Genomic DNA, 24,342 nt, shown 5'->3' with positions numbered 1-24,342 from the left:
CCACCAGCCACTGGTTTCTGGCAATTTGTTCCACTTGCAGCCAGGAAGCCGCCTCGACAAGGCAACTGCAGGCTCCGCCACGCAGCCGCTACCGAGAGGCTCCAGCCCGAAGAGTCAAATGCACGCCGTACCTGGCCACACGGCTCCTTTTCCAGGCCTCCAGTCATTGCAGCCAATCCTTCTCACCACACAGGGAGCAGCAATCCAACATCTACAGACACAGAGGGGAAAAAAAAGAAAACCCCTTAAATACAAATGCAAAGCTAGACACATCAAAACAGAAGAAAACCCCGCCCCCCCACACCAACAAAAATGCCCATGGAAAAAGCTCCCCGCAAAACAGGAACAATGCCCCACACGGCTCACACCACAAGTCTCCCAGCTCTGACTGGCACAGCCACAGGACTCCATGCAAGGCGACTCCAAGTAACCTCCCGATTCCTCCAACATGGCCATGGCACCAGGTCTGGGGCTCTTCACCGTGAACCCAACACCTCATCCCACACCACAGGAGCCAGCAAAGCAACACACAGCTGCACCCTCCCATCCCCAAAACAATAATACATCTATTAACACTTGCAGAGCACTGAGACTACAGCACCCCCCCACCCCCTACGTAGGGCGCACACAGCACCCCACATGCCCACCAAGGAGACACGAAGCATTAAGACCCCTCTGAACTTCCCCCCCAATTAAGAGGGCAGAACTTCAGCACTACAGAAAAGTCCCCTCCTTTCAGTCCGGCAAAGAGCAAAGACAGGCAACAGTGAATTCAGGCACAGTGAACAAAGATGAGACAGGCAGAAACCAGACAAACCATTCCCAGCACTGCGAAGGCCCTCTCGCAACAGCAACAGGCATGCCAACACAAACCCAATCGTCTGGCCCAAAACAACCTAGAAGTGCAAGACCAACACCCAAGTGCCACAGGCAAGCACAGTCTGACAACCCTAAATACACCCTGTGACCAACGGCAGGAGCCCACAACCCTTCCCTCTACAGGACCGTCACCAGCACCACCGAGGGAGGCCAAGAGATGCTCCCCCCAAGCCCGCTCAAATCCACCTCCCAACTTCCACGGACCAAATGTCTCACACCGCTCCGATTCAGATCTCACCTATCGCAGGCTTCACGCAGCAAGGCTTCCAGCCCAGGGCCACCACACGGGCAGAAGTCTCACACCGGGCAACCGCAAAGCGAATGCGCCGACATCCGTTTCTTTCACCAGCTTCCTCAGGTCACAGGCGCTATATCTCCACCTCTTCTTCCCGATGCCCACTTAGGAGCCTCGAGCCTCAGCCAGATGACTCCCGTACATGTCACCAAAACAAAAATAAATTAGGAAAAGTCACGCAGCACACGGGACTCACAGCCCTGAGGGCAAAAGCAACCCCCGAGAATTCAAAGGCGATACCCCCACTCAGGCTAAACAGGGCACACAGGGTGAAGTCAGACCCCTCCCCGAGGTGGAAACCATTTTAGGTGGCAGGAAAAAACCCACCACAGCCTTCCCTCCAGTCCTGACAAGAGCAGAAAAAGAACAAGTGCTGCAGACATTTTGCAAAGAGGTAGAAAGAGAGAGACACCAGTGACACCCCCAGGCACACAGGACATAGCGCTGTTCCCAAGACTGAAGGGAGGCCTGTAGCAACAGCAAGTCAGGGGCATGAACGCAAACCCAGAGCTCACCCTCAACACACCCCAGAGAGGGGCCAGGCCTGCACCCCAAGTGCCAGGGATGAGCCCGGATCAAACGCCCCACAAGCTCCTTAGACATCCGTCGTTTCTCCTATACGTGGAGTCCGACAGACTCGGACCGGCTGGCCCAGCCCTACGCCAGATTTCACAGCAGCCCTGGCCAAAGAAGCCCCCCACTCGAATTGTTGCCCTGGAAGCAAAAAGCTCAGGAGGCTATCGCAAACCAGGGCCGTCCTACCCCACCCACACCGCCCCCAAACAACATACAGCCACCACCCAACCCCCTCCCCACAAACCACTCCCCCATCCCTTTTCTACCTCCATCCTGCGTGTGTGCTGTACGACTCTCCTGGCTCACATACTTCACGCCTGACCAAGGCCTCTGGGACAGGGGAAAAACCACACGTGCCTTGTCAGCCCAAAACACGGACGACAAATAGGTGCAAAGCAAAACGTAGGCGGAAGGTCCTCCCCAAGCCCCAGGCAGATGCAGCCAACCCACCTCACCCACTGACTCAGACCTCACAAAGGCTTCTCTCCGGCCTGCCTGGGCAGGGTGTTCAACATCCGACCCGAGGAAACATCTACTTCACAGCAACCAGACCGTTTGCAGGACACGGCCACCACAGAGAACACATCCTCATCATCAGCATCTACTGCTCACCACAGCCATCTTTGTGGTGCTCCTTCTCCAGCCCTCAGCATGTCACTGCCCCTGCCCTGCTCCTCACGACAGAGCTACAGCACAAGCACCTGTGAACATGCACAAGTAAAACCTCACCAAAATGTGCCAAGGCAAAACCAGGCAGCAACAGCTTCCCCCAAAGCAAGCTCTCACCCATCACATGTTCCATGCACCAATGACAGGCAGCTCCATGGTTCATGACTTCAAGATGTCTTCTCTTCTTCTGCCCAATCTCCACTTCTCCTCCCTGCCCCAAAAGTCTTGGTAAAAAGACCCCCTGCTGCAGATAAAGCAGCAATTACCACAAAACAGCACAACTCACAGGCCTCACAGCACTGGTGGCAGGGGCCCCTTCCACCCAAAACCACCCTACTTAGCTCCCACAAAGCTGACAGGATGCAGCAAGACCTGTCTCACAGCTCTCCCCTCCCAACTAAGGGAGGCCATTTACATGTGCGCACACAGGCCTCCCCCTTCACTTCTGGGAAGAGCAAAGAAAAGGACAAAAGAGACAGAGACAGAAATAGTGCAGTGATGTTGATTCCAAGCCATCCGTGATACCCCCAGACAATTCCCAGAACTGAAGCAGGAAGCTGTGGTAATGGCATCAGCAAGGCAAACACCTAATCCTCTGCCCTGCTAGAGCCTAGACAGAGTCAAGATCTGCACCCATGCCAGAAGCAAACCCTGCTCAAAGGACCAGAAATCCCCCACAATGGAGGGGAACGATTCCCATTCTTTACACCGAGGCAATTGCGGGACTCCCAGGTACACCAGCACAGCCTTGCACCGGTACAGAGAGGGGCCACCCATGGTGCCACAACCTCCTGCCGGAGCATCGCTGGCCCAGGAGCGTGAAGCTCAGTACACCAGGGACTTGTCACCCCACCCCACCCCCCTTCCAGAACAAACACACCTTGCACCATCCTCTCTGCCTCCATCTTCCACCCTTCTCTGCTCAAACTTCTCTCCAAGGACCAGGACCCTGCAAACAGAAATACATTCAACAGCCAGGGAGTCCAACAACGGAAGCAAAGGCACAAAGCTACACAATGCAATCCCATCCCCTGGTCCACACCTCTGAGCTCTCCAAGGCTTGCCTCTGCTGGGACCACAGCACAGCAGCCACAGCATATGCTGGACACACCACCACAAGAAGGACCTTTTCTCTGACACCCAGTACTCACCAGTCAGAAACATCCAGATCGATCTCCAGCCGTCTACCCTACCTAGTCAATGCCCAACACCCAGGACTGGGCTGGAGAAAAACAGAAACCTGCAAGATACAGAAAATCTTCACCAAAACACAAGAACAAAAACATGGAGGCAACTGACAGATTAGAGAGAAGTCCCACGCTGCTCCAAGTAAGCACTCGCCCACCTACCACAGGGACCACAGATGCATAGGGATCCAGCCAAGAGACACCACAAAGCCAGAGGCCTCAAACCAGGCAACCAGGGACTGACCGCACCTCCTCCAGCACCTCTGGGACGCTTCACCCTCTTCCCACAGTCTGGTGCACATCATCGTCCTCAGAAACCTCAGGACAAACACCAAACAAACCCTCCGCCCGCAACAGAGAAGCCGTTACTGCCATCGGCGCAACGCACACACCTCACTACTAGCACCCGCGGCCCTCCCGCCCAGGGCTCCGACACCAGCCTGCTTTGCCCCGCAGCGCAGACAGGGTGCAGACAGACCCTTCTCCGGGATTCCCCCTTCCTAGCAGGGGATTCTGTTTGCACCTGCCAACGCAGCCCTCCCGCCTTCTCTTCTGGGAAGGACCAAACTAAACACCCCGGTGATTTCACTAACAAACGTAACAGGACAGACACGCACGTGCAGACACGCAAGCAGCAAACATTGTTCCCAGCACCGAAGTGGAGCCTGTGGCAATAACAACGTCCAGGCAGAGACGGACCCAATCCTCTACCTTAGCAAAATCTATGTAGGGGCAAAAATCGACACCCACATGTCAAAAGTTAATCCGCTACAAGTCCAAAAACTCCCTACACAAAAGACAGAGGCTTTCCTCAAGCACAGCAAGACACAACACCCCGGCTGCATCCACCAGCACCAAAATCACAAATCAGACACCCAAGGTGCCTGCCCCGCATACTAGACAAACTGACCGGCAAGCACGAAGCTTCGGACACCATCCCACACAGGGGCCTCACACACAACTCACAAGCAAAGGCCTCCCACACAAACTGCCAACACACCTCTGCCTGCTTCAGCCTCCATGGGCATAGCTTGGCTCCACTCCCTGAACCAGCATTCACTTGCATCCACACAAGCCACAACCCTACAAGGCACAGAACAGACCGTAACCCCAGGAGAGACAACCAAACACAAGACAGGACCCATTGGGAGAACTCCCACTCCACACACCCAGCCCTCACCTCAAAGCTCTCCAAGGCAGGCCTGGCCAGGGTGCGCCCCATCCAGCCCTACGAAAGGGCTCAGCCCCAACAGCCACACCTGGCATCATGCTGTTCCTTCTCCACCCCTCCCTCATCCTGCTCACCATCCTCCCCACACAGGGGACACAGGCACCGCCTGAGGGCACACGGGAAACTTCACTACCAAACAGAAGGGCAGACCGCAAACGACTGCCTGACCGGAAGACAATCCCATGCCGCTACGAGTAACATCTTACCTGCTGCAGGCTCTGTCCACGCACACAGCTCCACCCAACAGGCAAAGGCCTTGCTCAAGGAGAACCAGAAGTGACGACAGGGACACAGCCACCAACTTCTTCCACCTCCTTCTGCCTGGTGGTGCCACTAGGTCACTTCACCTCTACCTGATCTCTTCCCCGCTCAGGGTCCAGATATTTGCATCACCCCCCAAACAACAAGCAAGTACTACATGAAACAGTATTCACATCTCATAGTACTAAGGAGAGAGATGCACCCGCCCCAGTCTCCAAAAGCAGCACACAGCAGCCACCCCCACACAAGGCACAGAAGGTACAAGCAAACCCCTCCCAAAGGAGGCGACCAATTTACATGCAAACACTCCCAACCCTTCCAGCTCTGGGAAGAGCAAAGAAAGAACAAAAAGTGCTGCTGTGATTTTCAACATCAGAACAGAAAGAAACACCAGTGACACACCCAGAGAGACAACACAGAGTACAACTCCCAGAACTGAAGGGAGGCCGGTGGCAGCAGCAACACGCAGGCAGAGCCTGGAACCCCCCCCCGAATATCACCAGAGCAAGCCAGCCACTCCACCCTGCTACTCTAAACCAACCCACTTTTCAGCACCCTGTTCCTCCATCTTCCATCACTACAGCACAACATGCCCTCACATCCTTCTCCCCCACAAGATCAAAGCCACTGGAAAAAGAACAAAACCCTCGTCACCCCAAAACAGGGGACACAAGGGAACCAAGTCAGAGCCAAGGCAAGCTCCTCTCCAAACCTCCAGCACCACAACCCACTACCTGAGCTCTCAAACGCTTGTTTCTGGCCAGCCTGAGCTGGATATTCACAGGCAATCAAAAACCCACCTAGCTTACACAGGGCACAGCCACCACAGGACAGCCCTCATATCTCCAACAGGCACTGCTCACCACAGCCACAGCCATGCGGCTCCTTATCCAGGCATCCTCACAGCCGGAAGAGGGACTGGGGACACACCACCTGCACAGGTACACGCACAAAACCTACTGGAAACGTGAAAGAATAAGCGTGGAAGAAGTGACGAACCAGGAAGACAAATACATCACACTGCTCCAAGGGAGCTCAGACCCACCACACACTCCAGCCAGGTGACACTGTAGAGGTAGACGCCTCACACAGTGCCAAATTGGGAAGTCGCAACAGGCCTGCCCACTTCCTCTTCCACCATCTCTGGGCTCTTCGTCTCATCTTCCCAGTCTCTGGTTCATAGGCCTGCAACCTTCACAAGATGGCTCCTCCACACACGTAAGAGAAAGGCAATTGGCACTATCAACAACTCCAAGGCTTCACAGCACTGGGGACAACGGCCGCTCCCTGCCGAGACGCCGCACACGACTTATTCCCCACACCCCAGCCCACAGCTATCACAGGACAGCCAGACCCCTCAGGCTTTTCCCTTCAATAGCAAGGGAAGCAATTTAGGTGTGCAAACGCAGGTCTCCTGCCAGATCTGGGAACAACAGAAAAAGGCTGCAACAACTTTCAAGACAACAAGACAAACAAAGGCACACGCACAGAGGACAAGCCAGTCCCAGCACCGGTGGGAGAGCCTGTGGCAAGACAGCCAGGTAGGCAAAGACGCACCCAACTTCTGCCCCACCAAATCCTGGAGAGGGCCGGACACCGGCACCCAAGTGTTGTAGCAAACCCAGCACAAGGAGCCAAAAAACCTGCTGGCAGGGACAGGCACGCATTCTCAAGCCACGTGAAGAGCCGCACGAGGGACCCCTGGCCACAGCAGGCCACCGCAAGAGATGAGAGGAAGCTCAAATGCCGCAACACCCTGCTCCGGCATCTCTGACTGGGATCACCTAACACAGGACACCATGCCAGACCAGGGCCTTCCCACCACACCCAGACACCGCCCGCCCCAACCCACCCCACCTCCCAGCATCCTGCTTCTCTTCCTCTATTACCACTGTTCTGCTCCGCTCCTTAGCCCTCTTCCTTTTCCTCCACACATACCAGGACCGTACAGAGAACAGACAACAAGTGATCAGCCCAACAAGCAGAACTAAACACAGGATGAGCAAACCACTGAGCAAGTCCCACAACACACAGCAAGCCAACAGAGCACCTCATCACACTGCAAAGGGCACACAGAGGGCACGCAGACACCAGAGCGAAGGCCTCAGCCCAGAGAACCGGCACGCGCCACACGTGGCATCGCAGTGCTCCGTCACCCTTTGCGCAGCCTCGCTTGCCATCCCTTCCCCACAGGAGGCAAGCGCCTGCCGAGGACGCAAAGGAAAACCTCAGCGCAACGAGCACAGAAAACAACAAAGGGCAAAGCACAAAAACCTGCCAGACCTGGGCAACCCCACACTGCTTCAAGCAATCATTTACCAACTGCAGGATGTGCCCATTCAATGCCAACACACCATGCAACAGCCAACTCCTACTGCTTCATCCTCCATGGGCACTAGTCCACTCCACCCCCTGAACCATCATACATTTCCCTGCACACGGGCCAGGACCCTAGAAGGAAGAGAACAGGTAGTCACTCCAGGACCACAACCAAGGAGAAGGAACCCACAGTACAACTCCCACACCGCACACCCGCTCCCCGGCTCAAAGGTCTCCGAGGGGTGCCCGGCTACGACGCCTCCCATTCAGCCGCAGAAAAGGCTTTAGCCTCGGGACAGCCCTCACCGTGCCTGACATTATGCCGCTCCTTCTGCAGCCCTCACTTGTCCCTGCTTCGCTTTGTCTCCTCTCACAGGATGCAGGAACCTCCTGACAGCACATGGGGAAAGTTCACTACCAAACAAAAGGACAAAGCACAAGCAACTACCCCAAACAAGCAACATAGGGTGCATTCAGACCCCTCCCAAAGGAGGGGACCAATTTAATTGCCAACACAGCCCTCCTTCCAGCTCTGGGAATAGGAAAGCAAGAACAACAAGTGCTGCACTGATGTTCAAAATCCAAGTAGACAGAAACACCAGTGACAAACCCAGACAGACAGAACAAAGTGCCCTTCCCAGAACGGAAGGGAGGCCAGCAGCAGCAGCAGCAACAGGCAGGCAGAGGCAGAGAGACAGGCACCCGCTCCTCTGCCCCACCACACCCAGGGACAAGATCTGCATCCAGATCCCAGGGGCAAACACTGAAACCACCTATATACTCAAAGGTTATTGTCAGCCTGTACAAAGAGAGCCAGGACACACACACAGGCTAAACCCAACCCAGGCTTAAACCACCCAGCTCTGGGGCACCCCAGGAGGCCAGAACCCTGCTGGAAACAAGAAGCGCCAGACACTATCAGACACTAGGCGTTTGCTCCCTCACCCAAAAAACCACAGGGAAGAAACCACTCACCACCACCCCACCACCCCTCCCTAACCAAGCCCACTTTTAAGTATTCTGTTCCTTCATCTTCCAACACTGTGGCACAGTACTCCCTGTATCCTTCACCCCATCAAGATAGACTATGCTGGAAAAAGAACAGAAACCTAGCCAGCCCAGAGAGCAGAAGAAACGGCACAAAGCTAGAGACAGGGAAAGCTCCTCTGCAAACACCCGGCAGACACATCCAGACCCACTACTCACTAGCTGAGCTCTTAAAGGCTTGCCTGTGGCCGCCCAGAGCCAGATAGTCACAGGGCATCAAAAAGCAATGCACCACAGCAACCACCATACACACAGTACATCCTGCAAACAACTGTGAAAGAAACGGTCAGACAGGGAAACGAAGACATCACACCGCTCCGAGGAAGCTCAGACGCACCGCAGGTTCCAACCGCGTGATGCCGCAGGGCCAGGGGCCTGACACCACACAAATTGGAAAGTCAGGAGACAGCTGTGCGTTTTCTCCTCCGCCATCTCTGGGGCTCTTCACCTCTTCTTCCAGTCTCTGCTTCACAGTCCTGAAGCCTTGGCAAGAGGACTCCTCCACAGACAGACAAAAGAGACACGCTTGCCACTGTTAACAACTCAGAGGCCTCACGGCACTGGAGGTAGCAGCCCCTCCTGCCAGGACTCCATGGGCAACTTTTGTTATTTTTTTGTTTTTTTAAACCACCTCATCCCATAGCTGTGAGGGTGCAGGCAGAGCCCTCTCAGGGCTTTCCCATAGCAAGCAAGGGAAGCACTCGAGACGTCCAAACACAGGTCTCCTGCCAGTTCTGGGAAGAGCAGAGAAAGACTGCACTGACTTGGAAGACAACACGACAAACAGAAAGGCACACGGACACAGGACAAGCCATGCCTGGCACTGCTGGGACAGCCTATGGCAAGACAACCAGCTAGGCAGAGACGCACACCAAACTTCTGCCCCCGCAAAATCTAGAGAGGGTCAGACACCAGCACCCAAATGTTGGACCAAACCCAGCTCAGGGCCCCACAACACCTAGTGCCGGAAGCAGGCGGGGATACTCAAGCCTCATGTACAGCCAGATGAGGGACTCCTGGCCAGAGCATGCCACTACTAGAGGTGAAGGGAACCTCAAACCCGACAACACCCTGCCTGTACCTTCCCACCACACCCAGACAGCCCCCCCATCCCAAACGCAAAACATCTTTTAGTATCCTGATCCTCAGGCGCCCTTACCCTTTGCCCTCACCATTCCCTCCACATACACGAGAAACCTAGAGAGTATAGAGAACAGGTGTTCACCCCAAGTGGGAGAACAAAACACGGGAGACAGGAACCTCCGGGGGAAATCACACCCCACACATGCAGCCAAGGGAACACCTCAACACACTGCACAGGGTAGGCAGACAGCAGGGGGAAGGCCTCAGCCCTGAGAGCCAGCAACCAACACAGCTGGCATCACACTGCAACACAAGCCATCGTGCATCCTAACCCTAACTCTCCCCATCCCAGAGGCACGCACCTGCTGTGGGCACAAAGGAAAAACCTCACCACAAAGACCTATAAAGGGCAAAGCAGAAAAAAGTGCCAGACTTCAAGAACCCCAGACTACTCCAAGCAAGCTCCTTACCAACTACTGGATCAACCCATCTAATCCCAACACACCTCACAGCATCTAATTCCTCCCCCACTGCTCAGCTCCACTCCCTGAACCAGCATTCACTTCCCTCCACACTAGACAAGATCCTACAAGGGGACAGAACAGGCAGTCACCCCTAGGGGCACAAGTGAACAGACAGATGGACCAACGGGTACAATTCCCACCCCACGCACCCAGCCCTGAGCTCAAAGCTCACCAAGGCATGCCTGGCCAGGGTGCACCCATCCAGCCACGACAAAAGGCTCACCCCCAGATGCAGCACTCGCCCAACCTGGCATAACGCTGCTCCTTCTCCAGCCCAGTCTCGTCCCTGCTTGCCTTCCTCTCCACACAGGGGTACACAGGCACCTCCTGAGGCCACACGGGAAACTTTGCTACCATACAGAAGTGCAAAGCACAAGCGACTGCCCTACTGGAACACCATCCCACGCTGCTCAATGTAACATCTTGCTCACTACAGGCTCTGACCCCAAGTCCAGCGAAAGGGCAGAGGCCTCCTTCCCGCTGACACAGAAGTCACCGTAGGTGCACAGTCGCCCGCTTCCTCCACTGCCTAAATGGTTGCGGCTCTACATCGCTTCACCTCTACCTCAAGCTCTCTTTTGCTCACGGTCCAAACATTGGTGTTACCCCAAAACAACAAGCAATTACTACATGGGACAGTATTCACATCTCATAGTACTGAAGGGAGACACCTTCCCCTCCAAACCACCCCCAAAACAAAGTAAGCAGGGTACAGTCAAGCCCCTCCCCAAAGGGGGAACCAATTTAGGTGCTAACATGGCCTTCTTTCCATGCCTGGGAAGAGCAAAGGAAGAACAAAAAAAGTGCTGGAGTGATTTAAAAACAAACAAACAACAACCCCCCCCCCCCCCCTTCCGGCTGTGAGGATGAACAAACAAGAAAGGAACACCAGTGACAAACCCAGAGAGACAGAACGAAGTGCAGTTCCCAGAGCGGAAGGGAGGCCAGTGGCAGCGGCAACAGGCAGGCAGAGGCAGAGACGCACAGATGCGCTCCTCTACCCCCGCACATCCAAGGGCAAGATCAGTACCCAGATGCCAGGGATAAACGCTATATAGCCAAAGGCAATTTTGAGACTTCACACAAACAACAACTCACAACCAGGGTAAAATCTAATCTAGGGTTATACCACCCAGCTCTAGAGCACGCTTGGTGCCCACAATCCCTTCCTTCACCATCACTGACCAGGAAGCATGGAGCTCCAGACACTATCCCACACTAGGTATTACCTCCCCCACCTGAAAATCACCAGGGCAAATCCCACCCCTGCAACTCTAACCCAGCCCACCTTTCACCATCCTGTTCCTCCACCTTCCATCATCAGGCCACAACTTGCCCTTGTATCCTCCTCCCCCGAGATCAACGCAGCTAAAAAAACAACAAAAACCTCATCAGCTCTAAGAGGGGACACAAGGGCACAAACTCAGAGGAAGAAAGCTCCTCTCCAAACCCCCACCACACACATTCATCCCCACTACCCACCAACTGAGCTCTCAAAGGCTTGCCTGTGGTCACCCGGAGCCACATATTCACAGCAATCAAGGAGTCACCAATCACAGCAACCGCCACACATACGGCACAACCACCACAGGAGACCCCTCATCTCCTACAGGCACTACTCGCCACAGCCACAACCGTGCGGCTCATGCTCCACTCAACCTCACAGCTGGAAAGGGGAGGGGGCACGCCACCTGCAAAAGGTACACGCACAAAACCACCTGGAAACATGAAAGAGCAAGTGCGAAGAAGCGGTCCGACAAGAAGACAAATACGTCGCGGTGGTCCGAGGAAGCTCCAACCCGCCGCGGGCTCCAGACGGGTGACGCCACAGAGGCAGAGGCCTCACACGAGACAAAATGGGAAGGCGTGAAAGGGCTGCCCATTTCCTCCGCTGCCACCTGTGGGTCTCTTCACCTATTCTGCCAAGTGTCCGCTTCACAACCCTGAAGCCCTGGCAAGATGGCTCCTCCACACGCACATGCACAAAGAGGCAATGGCCACTATCAACAACTCAGAGGCCTCACAGCGCTGGGGACAGTGGACCCTCCCTGCCAACACTCCCAAGCAAATTTATTTTACCGCCGCCCCCCATAGCTGTAAGTGTGCAGCCAGAGTCAACTTGGGACTTTCCCTCGGCAAGCAAAGGAAGCAATTTAGATGTGCAAACGCAGGTCTCCTGCCAGTTCTGGGAAGAGGAGAGAAATGCTGCAGCGACTTTGAACGCAACGAGACAAACAGAAAAGCACACGGACACAGGACAACCCATTCCCGGCACTGGTGGGAGAGCCTGTGAGAAGACAAATGGCTAGACAGAGACGCACACCAAACTCCTGCCCCAACAAAACCTGGGAAAGCCAGATACCGGCACCCAGATGTTGGACCAAACCCAGCCCAGGGAGCCAAAAAAGCTAGTGGCAGGGGCAGGCGGGGATGCTCAAGCCTCACGCAGAGCCAGATGAGGGACCCCTGGCCACAGCAAGCCACCGCAAGAAACGAGGGAAACTTCAGGTTCCGCGACACCCCGGTTGACCGTAACTGCTTGCACTAACTGAACTCATGACAACGTCCCACACCAGGGCCTTCCCACCACACACAGACACCCCCACCATCCCACAGCACCTTCTAGCATCCTGCTTGTCTTGCTCCCTTACCACTGCTCTGCTCCAGTCCTTCGCCCTCTCCTTTCTCCTCAGTGGCTTCCTTCTCCTGCGTTTACTTCTGCTCCTTGGGCTGAACTCCGGTCCAGGGTCCTGATCTTTGTGGAGGCATTCCCACCCTACACGTCCAGCCAAGGGAGCACCTCTCCCCACTACTAAGGGCACACACAGGGTACAGACACAAGGGGAAAGGCCTCACCCCTGACCGCCAGCACTTGCCACACTTGGCATCACGCTTCTCCTCCAGCCCTCATGCATCCTTGCTTGCCATCCCCACCCCATACGGGAGACTGGCACCAGCTGAGGCTGCCAAGGAAAAACCTCAGCACAACTAGCAACAAAGAGCAAAACAAAAACTAACTGCCAGGCTCCGAAAACCCTAGACTGCTCCGAGCCATTTCGTACCAAATGCCAGACCTGCCCATCCAGCACCGACACACCGTGCAGCATTGAGTTCCTCCTGCTTCATCCTCCGTGGGCGCTGCTCAGCTTCACTCCTTCAACCGGCAGTCATTTCCCTCTGCACAGGTCAGGACCCTGCAAGGGACAGAACACGCAGGTCACCCCAGAGGGGACAAGTGAACAGAAGAAGAAACCCACAGGTACAATTCACACCACACATACCCAGGCCCCAGCTCACAGCTCTCCAAGACGTGCCTGGCCAGGGTGCACCCATCCATCTGTGAGAAGGGCCTCACCCCAAGAGACTGTACTCATGGGACCTGGCATCACACTCCTCCTCCAGTGCACTCTCATCCCTCCTTGCCGTCCTCTCCACACAGGGGACGCAGGGACCTCCTGAGGGCACACAAGAAACATCACTGCAAAACAAAAGGGCAAAACACAAGCAACTGCCCAGTGGGAAGACCACACCACACCACTCCAAGTAACATCTTACCCACTGCAGGCTCTGCTCATGCACACAGGTCCACCAAACGGGCAGAGGCCTCCCTCTAGGTGACCCAGAAGTGAGCATGGCTGCATGACCACCTGCTTCTACGTAGCACTGGCTCTAGGTCTCTTCACCTCTTCCCCTCAGCTCTTCTCTGCTCACACTCCACACATTGACATCACACCCAAAACAACAAGCAATTACTACACACAACAGTATTCACATCTCATAGTACTGACAGCACAGACACAATACCCCCCGCAATCTAGGACACCAAAAGCATAACACCCCCACCCGCACATGAGGCACACAGGGTGCAGTCAAAGCCCACCCAAAGGAGGGGATCAATTTACATGCAAACACACCTATCCTTCCAGCTCTGGGAAGAGCAAAGAAAGAAGTGCTGCTGTGATTTTAGATATCAAAGTAGAAAGAAACACCAGTGACACACCCAGAGACATAGGACAGAGTGCACTTCCCAGAACTGAAGGGAGACCAGTGGCAGCAGCAACAGCCAGGCAGAGGCAGCCACGCACGCACCCGCTCCTCTGCCCCGGCACATCCAATGCCGTCATCTGCACCCAGAAGCCAGGGGCAAACACTGAAACCCCTAATATACTCAAGGACAATTTCCAGCCTTTACAAGCAGTCAGGACTCAAACCCAAGCTAAACCAAAATCAGGCTTAGACCCCCTGCTCTGCAGCATCCCTAAGGGCCACAGTTCCCTGCTTCAGCATCACTCCCCAGACAGCACAGAGCTCCAGACCCCATCACACACTAGGGGTTTCCTCCCCCACCCAAATATGACCAGGGAAAACGCAACCCAGCCTCCCACTTTAACCCAGCCCACCTTTCAGGATCCAGTTCCTCCATCTTCTACCACCACCGTAGAAAACTCACTTCTATTCCTCTCCCCCACAACATTGAGGCCGCTGGAAAAAACGAACAAAACCTCATCAGCGCACCGAGGAACTGCAAGGGCACCGACTCGGAGATAAGGGACGTTCCCCTCTCCAAACCCCCAGCAGACATCCAGCCCCGCTATCCACTAACTCTGCTCACAAAGGCATGCCTGTGGCCAGCCTGAGGTGCATATTCACAGGCAATCAAGGACTCAGCTAACCTACACAGGGGACAGCCACCACAGGAGAGCCCTCATCTCCAATAGGCAGGACTCACCACAGCCAGCCACAATCATGCTGCTCCTTATCCAGGTGTCCTCACAGCAGGAAGTGGGAGCAGAGATGCACCGCCTGCAAAGCTACACACACAAAACCTCCTAGAAACATGAAAGAACAAGTGTGGAAGAAGTGGTCAGGCAGGAAGACAAACACATCACACTGTTGCAAGACAGCTCAGACCCACCCCAGGAGTCCAGCCAGGTCATGCCACAGGAGAAGAGGCCTCACATCACGCAAGTCAGGAAGTCACGACAAGGCTGCCCATTTCCTTATGCACCATCTCTGGGACTCTTCACTTCATCTTCACAGTGTCTGCTTCACAGCCCTCAAGCCTTCAGAAGATGGCTCCTCCACACACATACAGAGACAAAGAAAAGACAATTGCCACTATCAACAACAAAGAGGCCTCACCGCACTGGGGACAGTGGCCCCTCCCTGCCAAGACCCCACGGGCACCTTTTTATTTTTATTTTTTTTAAACCACCACCCCCCATAGCTGTGAGGGTGCAGACAGAGCGCTCTCAGGCCTTTCCCCTACCAAGCGAAGGAAGCAATTTAGATGTGCAAACACAGGTCTGCTGCCAACTCTGGGAAGAGCAGACAAAGGCTGCAGCAACTTTGAAGACAATAAGACAAACAGAAAGGCACACAGACACAGGACAAGCTGTTCCCAGCACTGGTGGCAGAGCCTGTGGCAATACAAACAGCTAGGCAGTAACTCAGACAAAACACTTGCGGCCCAGCACAACCTGAACAGGGCCAGACACCAGCACCCATATATTGGAGCTAACCCAGCTGAAGGACCCAAAACAACTAGTGGCAGGGGCTGGCAGGGATGCTCAAGCCTCATGTAGAGCCAGATGAGGGACCCCTGACCACAGCATGCCACCACGAAGGAGGAAGGGAACCTCAAACCCCACAACTCCCTGCCTCAGCCTTCCCACCACACCCACACAACCCCTCCCCCCCCTTCCCAAACACAAAACACCTTCTAGCATCCTGATCCTCTGGCTCCATTACCACTGCTCTGCTCCAGTGTCCTCACCCTTTCCTTCCACACACGCCAGGACCCTCAAGAGAACAGAGAAGAAGCATTCACCACAAGCGAAAGAACAAAATACGGGACAAGGGAACCGCTGGGAAAATTCCCACCCCACACATGCAGCCAAGGGAGCACCTCGACACACTGCACAGGGTAGGCAGACAGCAGGGGGAGGGCCTCAGCCCTGAAAGCCAGCACCCGCCACAGCTGGCATCGCGCTGCAACACCAGCCATCACGTGTCCCTGCCTGCCATCCCCCCTTAACTCCAGAGGCACGCACCTGCTGCAGGCACAAAGGAAAAACCCCAACACAAAGAACTACAAAGTGCAAAGCAGAAACAACTACCAGACTCACACAACCCCAGATTACTCCAAGCAAGCTCTTACCAACTACTGGATCTGCCCATGCAGCGCCAACACACCTCACGGCATTCAATTCCTCCTGCTTCCGCCTCCATGGGCACTGCTTGGCTCCACTCCCTGAACCAGCATTCATTTCCCTCCACGCAGGGCAGGATCCTACAAGAGACAAAACAGGCCATTCACCCCAAAAGGCACAAGTGAACAGAAGAAGGGACCACCAAGTACAATTCCCACCCCACCCACCCAGTTCAAAATTCCCCAAATGGTGCCTGGCCAAGACCCACCCCAACCATGACAGAAGCCTCAGCCCTTAGAGACAACACTCACCCAAACTGGCATAATTCTGCTCCTTCTCCAGCCCAGCCTCGTCCCCGATTGCCTTCCTCTCTGCACAGGGTACACAGGCACCTCCTGAGGGCACACAGGCAACTTCACTACCAAACAGAAGGGCAAAGGGCAAAGGACAAACAACTGCCCCACCGGAACACAATCCCACACCACTCCAAGTAACATCTTACTCACTGCACGCTCTGCTCATGCACACAACTCCAGCAAAAGGACAGAGGCCTTCCTTCCAAGTGACCCAGAAGTCACCATCGGAGCGCAGTCCCCTGTGTCTTCCACCTCCCAAAACGTTGTGGCTCTAGGTCGCTTTACCTCTACCTCGGCTCGCCTCTGTTCACAGACCAAACATTGGCATCACCCCAAAACAACAAGCAATTACTACATGGAAGAGCACTCATCTCTCATTGTAGTGAAGTGAAGACCCCTCCCCCCCGGCCAGGGCTCCAGAAGCAGCACACTGCCAACCCCCCCAAACAAGGCAGGCAGGGTGCAGTCAAGCCCCTCCCCAAAGCAGGGCATCAATTTAGGTGCCAACATGGCCCTCTTTCCAGATCTGGGAAAAGCAAAGGAAGAATAAAAAGTGCTGCAGTGATTTTAAAAATCAAACTAGAAAGAAACACCAGTGACAAACCCAGGGAGACAGAACAAAGTGCAGTTCCCAGAACTGAAAGGAGGCCAGTGGCAGCACAGGCAGGGACACAAGCACCCGCTCCTCTGCCTCAGCACACAAGGCCAAGATCTGCACCCACATGCCAGGGGCAAACCCTGAAACCATCTGTATACTTAAAGACTATTTTCAGCCTTTACAAAAGAACAAGGACTCACAGGCAGCCTAAACCCAACCCAGGCTTACACCACCCAGCTCTGGGGCAACCCAGGAGGCCAAAACCCTGCTGGAAACAAGAAGCTCAAGACACTATCTATCAGACATTAGGGGTTCCCCCCCCCACCCCAAAAACCCCAGGGCAAACAATGCTCACCACTCCCCCACACACACTCTAACCACACCCACCTTTAAGCATTGTTTTCCTTCCTCTTCCACCAGCATGGCACAGAACTCCCTGCGTCCCTCTTCCCCCACAAGATGCATACAGGCTTCTGGAAGAAGAGCAGAAACATTGTCAGCCCAAAAAGGGGCTGCAAGGGCACAAAGTCAGAGACGGGGAAAGCTCCTCTCCCATCCTCCAGCACACACATCCGGCCCCCCTACTCACTACCCGAGCTCTCAAAGGCTTGTCTGCAGCCTCCCAGAGCTGGATAGTCACAGGCACTCAAAACGTGATGTATCACAGTAACCACCGTACACACAGCATGACCTGCAAAGATACACACACAACAGCTCCTGGAAAAATGAAAGAACAAGTGCGCAACAAGTGGTCAGACAGGAAGACAAAGACATCGCACCGCTCCAAGGAAGCTCAAACCCACCGCAGGCTCCACACAGGTGACGTCACAGGGGCAGAGGCCTCACACCACACAAACTGGGAAGTCACAAGACAGCTGCCCATTTCCTCCTCCACCATCTCTGCGGCTCTTCACCTCGTCTTCAGTGCCTGAAGCCTTGGCAAGGTGGCTCCTCTGGACACAGACAAAACACAGGAAGACACTTGCCACTGTTAACAACTCAGAGGCCTCACAGCACTGGGGGCAGCAGACCCTCCCTGCCAAGACCCCACAGGTAACATTTTTTTTTTTTTTTTTTTACCCCCCTCCCCCCCGCCCGTAGCGGCAAGGGTGCAGGCACAGCCCTCTCCGGGCTCTCCCCTTGCAAGCAAGGGAAGCAATTTAGATGTGCAAACACAGGTCTCCTGCAAGTTCTGGGAAGAGCAGAGAAAGACTGCAGTGACATGGAAGACAACAAGACAAACAGAAACGCATACAGACACAGGACAAGCCGTTCCCGGCACCAGTGGGAGAGCCTGTGGCAAGACAAGCAGCTAGGCAGACACGCACCATCTTGTTCCAGCGAACCCTGGACAGGGCCAGACACCAGCACTCAAATGTTGGACCAAACCCAGCTCAGAGAGCCAAAATGGCTAGTAGCAGGGACAGGCACAGATACTCAAGCCTCATGTAGAGCCAGATGAGGGACCCCTGCCCAGAGCATGCCACCACAAGAGAGGAGGGAAACTTTGATCTCCACAACACCCTGCCTGAGCCTTCCCATCACACCCAGATGTCACAAGCCAAAGTTGTGGTTTTTGTTTGCGCGTGCTTCAGCAGCGCTAAATTATTTTCCCGCCGATTGTAGCTTTCTTTGCATGATAGAGTTCTCTGCTGCGGGAGAGAACTCTGGTGTAACGGGGGATTTCCCGCCAAATTACAGCTTCTTTGCAGGGTGCATTTCTTTTGCATACTAGCGATGCACATTGCAAAGGAGTTCCCGCCATTTGTATTTGGATTCGCGCCACATTATTGGCCAGTTCCAATTTAGGCACACGTGGCAGCTAGCTATTGGCTTGCTAGCCGTACAAAAGGCTTGGGTAGCTTCCGCCCAAGTCGGAGGACGGAGGAAGAGAGAGAGACTCTGTGTGAAGATCTCCAAGCGCTGCGGACCCTCGCGGACCCGACGCGCCTCCCCTAAGCAGGCAATAGAGGCTTAATAACCGAACCTACGGAGCTTTCGCTTCTAGCCTCTCCCCGTCGCCGATCGCAATCCCAGACGTATCCTGTCATATTGAATGAAATAGTTTGAATGTTTGTAAAGGTTGCCCATTAGCCAGTTTCAGGAAGAAGATAAGATTTATCTCCTTATCTAAGTCATTGTTTTTGTACTACGTGCAAGAGGTCCTGACTTTGTTTAAAGTCTTAATTTGAATTTTATCTTTAGAAGTCTTTTACAAAGAGAGCAAATATCCTGAGTTCCGAGAGATCAAACCCCAAGGCCTTTTGACCAGATTGGTAAGAAAAGGGCATTTGCAGTGATATGGAAGTTTCCCAAAGGTAATTTAAAATGCTCAACAAAGGCAAAAGAATCTGTTGAGTAAGATCCGAGCCCAAATTTGGGAGTAGTGACAGGCTTCAGTAGGAGGAGCCCATTGACAGCAGCTCGCTCAATAAAAACTGTAAGTTACTGTCCCAATTTGGAGGTGACTTCACTTGCAGAACAATGAAGGAAGAATCACAAGTGTAGCCCGGATCAGACTGATCACCTGAACCAACTTCTCCGTGAACACGAATCTCTTAGTTCACGCTGAAGCTGCAGAGTGCCCGAAAGGGACTGAAGGAAGGGGACTTAGTCCTATCACTACTGAGCCCAGCTCATTGAATCGTATTGCTGAGGCGAGCCCATTGAACCGTACTACTGAGGCCAACCCATTAAATTGTACTACTGAGGAATGAAACCATATTTTGGTATTTGGCTTCTCGGAATTCTAGGATTGTAAGTACAATATGAAAAATAATAGTATTGATTCAAATTTAACTTTTAGTTGTAATTGTAGTTGTTTTTGTAACACTAATTCTTATAGTATTGTTTGGGAAGGAAGTGCATTCGGAGCATTGTTTCTGATATATGTAATTATTGTGTTTTTAATGTTTGTGGTGTTTCTTAAGGCTAAGCAGTGTTATATGCGTAGCAAAGAGTTTTAAAATAAAATTGTGTTGTATGAATTAAGTGTGTAATCATTGTGAAATCGTGCAATCAGCTAACTACTCCCCCAGCCAGTGCATCAAAACGAATCAGTAAATTGTGTGGGATTTTCTCTATTCCATAACCCACTAGAGACACATCCCTTTCCTGTAAACTTCGAACCCGCGAAGCTTAAGCATCTCCGGGGAACCCTTCGAACCCGCGGAGCCTAAACAACTCCGGGGAACCAAGAAACCGAACCGGACCCGTGGAGCCTAAACAACTCCATGGGAGCAATCGAATTTGTCATGCTCTTCTAGCGAGGATCTAAGCGGGAGCTGAGCCTGGAAACCTGTCCAGCCTACACCACTACCATCTTTGGGTGTAAGTAAACAATCTTTTCAATCAACCGCTACGCGTTTGTGACTAACTCTAGCTCGCCGCCTGCTCTCTCCAACCCCGCGTGCCTGGGCTGCTGGCCACAGCCCCCGTGCGCAAAAGACGGGCCGCAGATCGCCCCTCCCGACCCGCACGTGGCGGCGGGAGCAGGGCCCGGCCCGCACACCAGACACCCACCATCCCAAACACGAAACACCTTCTAGCATCCTGATCCTCTGGTTCCGTTACCGCTGCTCTGCTCCGGTCCCTGTGCCCTCACCCTTTCCTTCCAGGAACATCAGGACCCTGGAATACAGAGAACTGGTATTCACCCCAAGTGGAAGAACAAAACACAGTCAAAGGGAACCACTGGGGGAACTGCCACCACACACATCCGTCCAAGGGAGCACCTCAACACATTGCTATGGGCACGCACAGGGTAGGCAGACAGCAGGGGGAAGGCCTCAGCCCCGAGACCCAGCACTCACCACACCTGGCATGAAGCTGCGCTTTCAGTCCTTGTGCGCCGTCAGTCCTCATGCTTGCCATCCCTTTCCCAGATACGATGCAGGCACCTGCTGAGGACGCAAAAGAAAAGCCTCAGCATGAAAAACATCAAAGGGCAAAGCATGAATGTCTGAGTCTAGCAATTAGCCCCACACTGCTCCAAGCAACCCCTTACCAGCTGCAGGATCTCTCCATCCAGAGCTGCAACCCGCAAGAAGCAAATACCTCGCTCCAGGTGATCACATGAGCATGGCTTCGGGCCGTCTCCAACTCCTTCCACGCCATACCAGCTCCAGGGCTCCTCAGCTCTTCTCCACTCAGGACCAGACTTTGATCATCTTGCCAAACATGTCCACACCACCGAAAATGAACAACAGCAATTAACACTTGCGGCGCTATGCGCAGGTCTCACAGCACCAACGGGACAGCACCCCCTCCCTCCCAACCAGGGGTACAACAGCAGCTTGGACTGGCCCTACTAACAAACCGCAGGGGGTTGCAGCTACACCCCTCCCAAGTGAGGGGATCAATTTAAATGCAAACACAACCCTCCTTTCAGTCCTGGGAAGAACAAAGTAACAAGTGCTGCAGTGATTTTTAAGAACAGAAGTACAAAGACAGACACCAGTGACACACCCAGAGAGATGAGACATAAATGCAATTCCCAGCACTGAAAGGAGGCATGTGGCAACAGGTACAGCCAGGCAGAGACCCAATCCTCTGTCCCACCGCAACCTGGAGATCTTTGCACAGACTCAGAGCAACTCTGGGCCAAGCCAGCCCAGCCATACACCACTCATCTCAGAGGCACTCCTGGGTGCCATGGCCCTCCGCTTGAGTAGCCCTGCCCTGGGAGCGTGCAGCTCAGGACACCAACCCAGAGCAGGGACTTCCCAGCCCACCCAGACACCCCCACTCAAAACACCACCCCCGCTTGAGGTAAGTCCACCTTCCATCACGCTACTCCTCCTGCTCTATCCTCCATCACCATGGCACGCCTCCACTTCTTTGCATCCATCTCCAACCCAAAGTCTCTCCACAACAGCCAGGATCCTGAAAGACAAAACAAGCCACGAAGCCCACAGGGTCAATCAAGACCAGACTGAAATCCCTCCCAAACAGCATACACACACATCCAGGCCCCACCACCCAGTGTCTCCAAGCTCCCAGAAGCCATCCCTGTGCCTTGCAACAAACTGACAAATCAAAGACAACCCCACACCGATCCAAGGAAGCTTGCACCTCCCCCAGGCTGTGACCATGTCCCGCTCCAAGGCAGCTAAGGGCACAGGGGCAGAGGCCTCACCACAGGGAATCCAGAAGCACACACCCAGCCTCTTGCTCCCTCCTCTACCCTCCACGAGTCATCAGCTCTAGGTCTCTTCATTACACTTGCTTCTCAGACCCTAGAAACTTTAGCAGAAAGGCCAACCAACCCCCCCACAACCAAAAAAAACCTACAAGCAACTCCACTTCCAGTCTTCACAGCACAGAAGGCAGAAAAACTCCCACCCAAAGTGTTACAGAAGCAGCTCTATTCCACCCCGCACCCTCTCCATAGGAACCAGTCATCCCCTCTATAAGTTTTCCCCTTCCAGAGGCTTATTGTCTGTCCAGAGCGCTCCGATGGGTTCTCTCGGCAGCTAATCACAATGCTTAACAAAACAACCACAGTGCTCTGGAGCCTGCCCACAGATGCACGCAGGCTGGGGGAGGGGGAAGAAGAGAAATCAGGCCCCTCACTGCTTCCCCCCCCACAGCCCTCAGCAGAGCCTGCCAATACGAGCTGCTATGCATTGCACAGCCCCCGAGTCGCAGGGGGCGGGTGCTTCCCTCCGCAGCAGCCGTTTCCCTCAAGGCTGCCCAGGCAGGGTGCTAGCTGCACGGCTGCAGCCCCAGCTCACAGGCTGCACCTGCTGAATCCAATGGTGCACCGGTTTCTGGAAGCCTGCCTGTGCTCCGAGAAGCTCAGGCTGGATGCGTTTTCAGTGCCCAGGGAGCACAAGAGTGACTCTTGAAATCAAATTACTGCTTTTTTAAATTTTTTAATAAAATTAGTCGTCGTTGCAGATGTTCTCTTTTTAGAATATAACTCGGTATTTTTCTGCTTCTGAGATGCCAAAACCCCTTCCTGAAGGGAGTGTTTCCAGGGGGCAAAGAGAGGGACTTCCAGTGGCAAAGGTCAGGGTTACAGGATAGGACTCGCAGCCACAGGAGAGCGACCAAGGGGCAGGGCACCGAGCCAGGGGCAGGGCTGCAACAGGTGCCACCACCTGGTGAGTGGCCCTGCACCTGAAATAATTGCTGACGCTGTGTTAAAGTACGCACTCAAAGAGTACCTAAAAATCCTGGACTTCAATAAATACTCTTGGAATAAAAATGTAATTCCTAGCGTTTTGGGGGCTGCAGCTAGTAAACTAGTATTAAAAACAGCAGTTAAGCCAACACAGCACAAAGGAGTTTAGGAGCAGCTGACACACAAGGGCAGACGCTCTCCGGCGCCACAGGCAGAAGCAGCCCCGGGCACCGCAGGCCCCTGCTGCAAAACGGCGGCCTGCGAGCGCAGAGCTCAGGACGCCGCCCCACAGCGGGACCGCTCACCCCCACCCCGCAAGAGACGCATTTCTGCCAGGCCCCGAGACCAGCCGGCCGCAGCTGGCTCCCGGCACCCACAGGGTCAAGCCTCCCGCGCCCGCCCCCGGGCCCCAGGCAGGGCAGGCCAGGCCAGGTCAGGTGAGGCTAGGGCACCTCGGGCCAAGGCCCAGAGCAGGCAGGGGCCGGAGCCCAGGGGAAGCCCCACCCGGCACAGGGGACACTCCTCGCACCCAGGCCCCGCGGCCCCCTTCTCCTCGGAGACCAGGCACCGCGGCGGAAAGACCCGCCCCGACTCGAGGCAATTAGCGCGGGCAATTAACAGCACTCCCAAGCCAGGACTCGGACCGAGGGCAGGTCTCAGCCAACGGCTCCCAAAACACCCCCGGCCCCAGCAAAGCAGGGCCCCAGGCCCCCGAGGGACAGCACCCCATGGAGCAGCGCGCCCGCCGGGCTGGGAGCAGCGCAGAAAAAGCGGCGGTTTAACAACACGAAAACGGGGACGAACAAAGCGCGGGGACACGGGGCAGCGCCGCCCCGTCGCGGGGGACCGGGCACGCCCAGCCCGCACAGGCGGCCCCGCGCCAGGAGCCCGGCGCTCCCCGCAGCACGGCTCCTTCCCCAGCCCCGGCGCGGCGCGGCCCACACTACTCCCGCCTCCAGCGCCCCTTCCGGTCACGTGCCGCGCCGCCCCGCGCTCGGCTTTTCACGGGATGAGAGCCCCGGGCGCGCAGGGAGGCAG

At 54.7% G+C, this 24,342-nt stretch overlaps 1 long non-coding RNA gene across 46 annotated transcripts in view; it reads right to left on the bottom strand.

Annotated features, from left to right (window-relative positions):
* The window catches only part of LOC132244618 (uncharacterized), a 55,045-nt gene that overhangs the window by 10,159 nt on the left and 20,544 nt on the right, over nt 1-24,342 (bottom strand). For 6 of the 46 annotated variants that reach the window (XR_009456244.1, XR_009456243.1, XR_009456246.1 and 3 more), the window contains 22 exons: nt 21,184-22,061; nt 20,990-21,079; nt 20,700-20,807; nt 17,981-18,130; nt 17,565-17,650; nt 16,730-16,882; nt 16,535-16,618; nt 16,232-16,363; nt 15,791-15,873; nt 14,987-15,150; nt 14,801-14,900; nt 14,472-14,553; nt 13,627-13,783; nt 13,353-13,526; nt 13,134-13,265; nt 3,571-3,659; nt 3,300-3,368; nt 2,537-2,663; nt 2,363-2,451; nt 2,017-2,080; nt 1,118-1,307; nt 132-211 (listed from right to left, as the gene is read on the bottom strand). This is a non-coding gene — a long non-coding RNA (uncharacterized LOC132244618). Of the gene's footprint in view, nt 1-131; nt 212-1,117; nt 1,308-1,689; nt 1,889-2,016; nt 2,081-2,200; nt 2,452-2,536; nt 2,664-3,299; nt 3,369-3,570; nt 3,660-8,801; nt 8,964-12,722; nt 12,884-13,133; nt 13,266-13,352; nt 13,527-13,626; nt 13,784-14,471; nt 14,554-14,800; nt 14,901-14,986; nt 15,151-15,790; nt 15,874-16,231; nt 16,364-16,534; nt 16,619-16,729; nt 16,883-17,564; nt 17,651-17,766; nt 17,869-17,956; nt 18,131-19,164; nt 19,222-20,699; nt 20,808-20,989; nt 21,080-21,183; nt 23,570-24,342 lie in introns of those variants that run through there. The other 40 variants (XR_009456251.1, XR_009456241.1, XR_009456264.1 and 37 more) reach the window with 40 other exon arrangements.

This window comes from Alligator mississippiensis, chromosome 13 (genome assembly GCF_030867095.1).
Source record: "Alligator mississippiensis isolate rAllMis1 chromosome 13, rAllMis1, whole genome shotgun sequence".
NCBI classification, from domain to species: Eukaryota; Metazoa; Chordata; order Crocodylia; family Alligatoridae; genus Alligator; species Alligator mississippiensis.
Note: the sequence above shows the minus strand (reverse complement) of the source record. Positions and strands in the feature narration are given on the sequence as shown.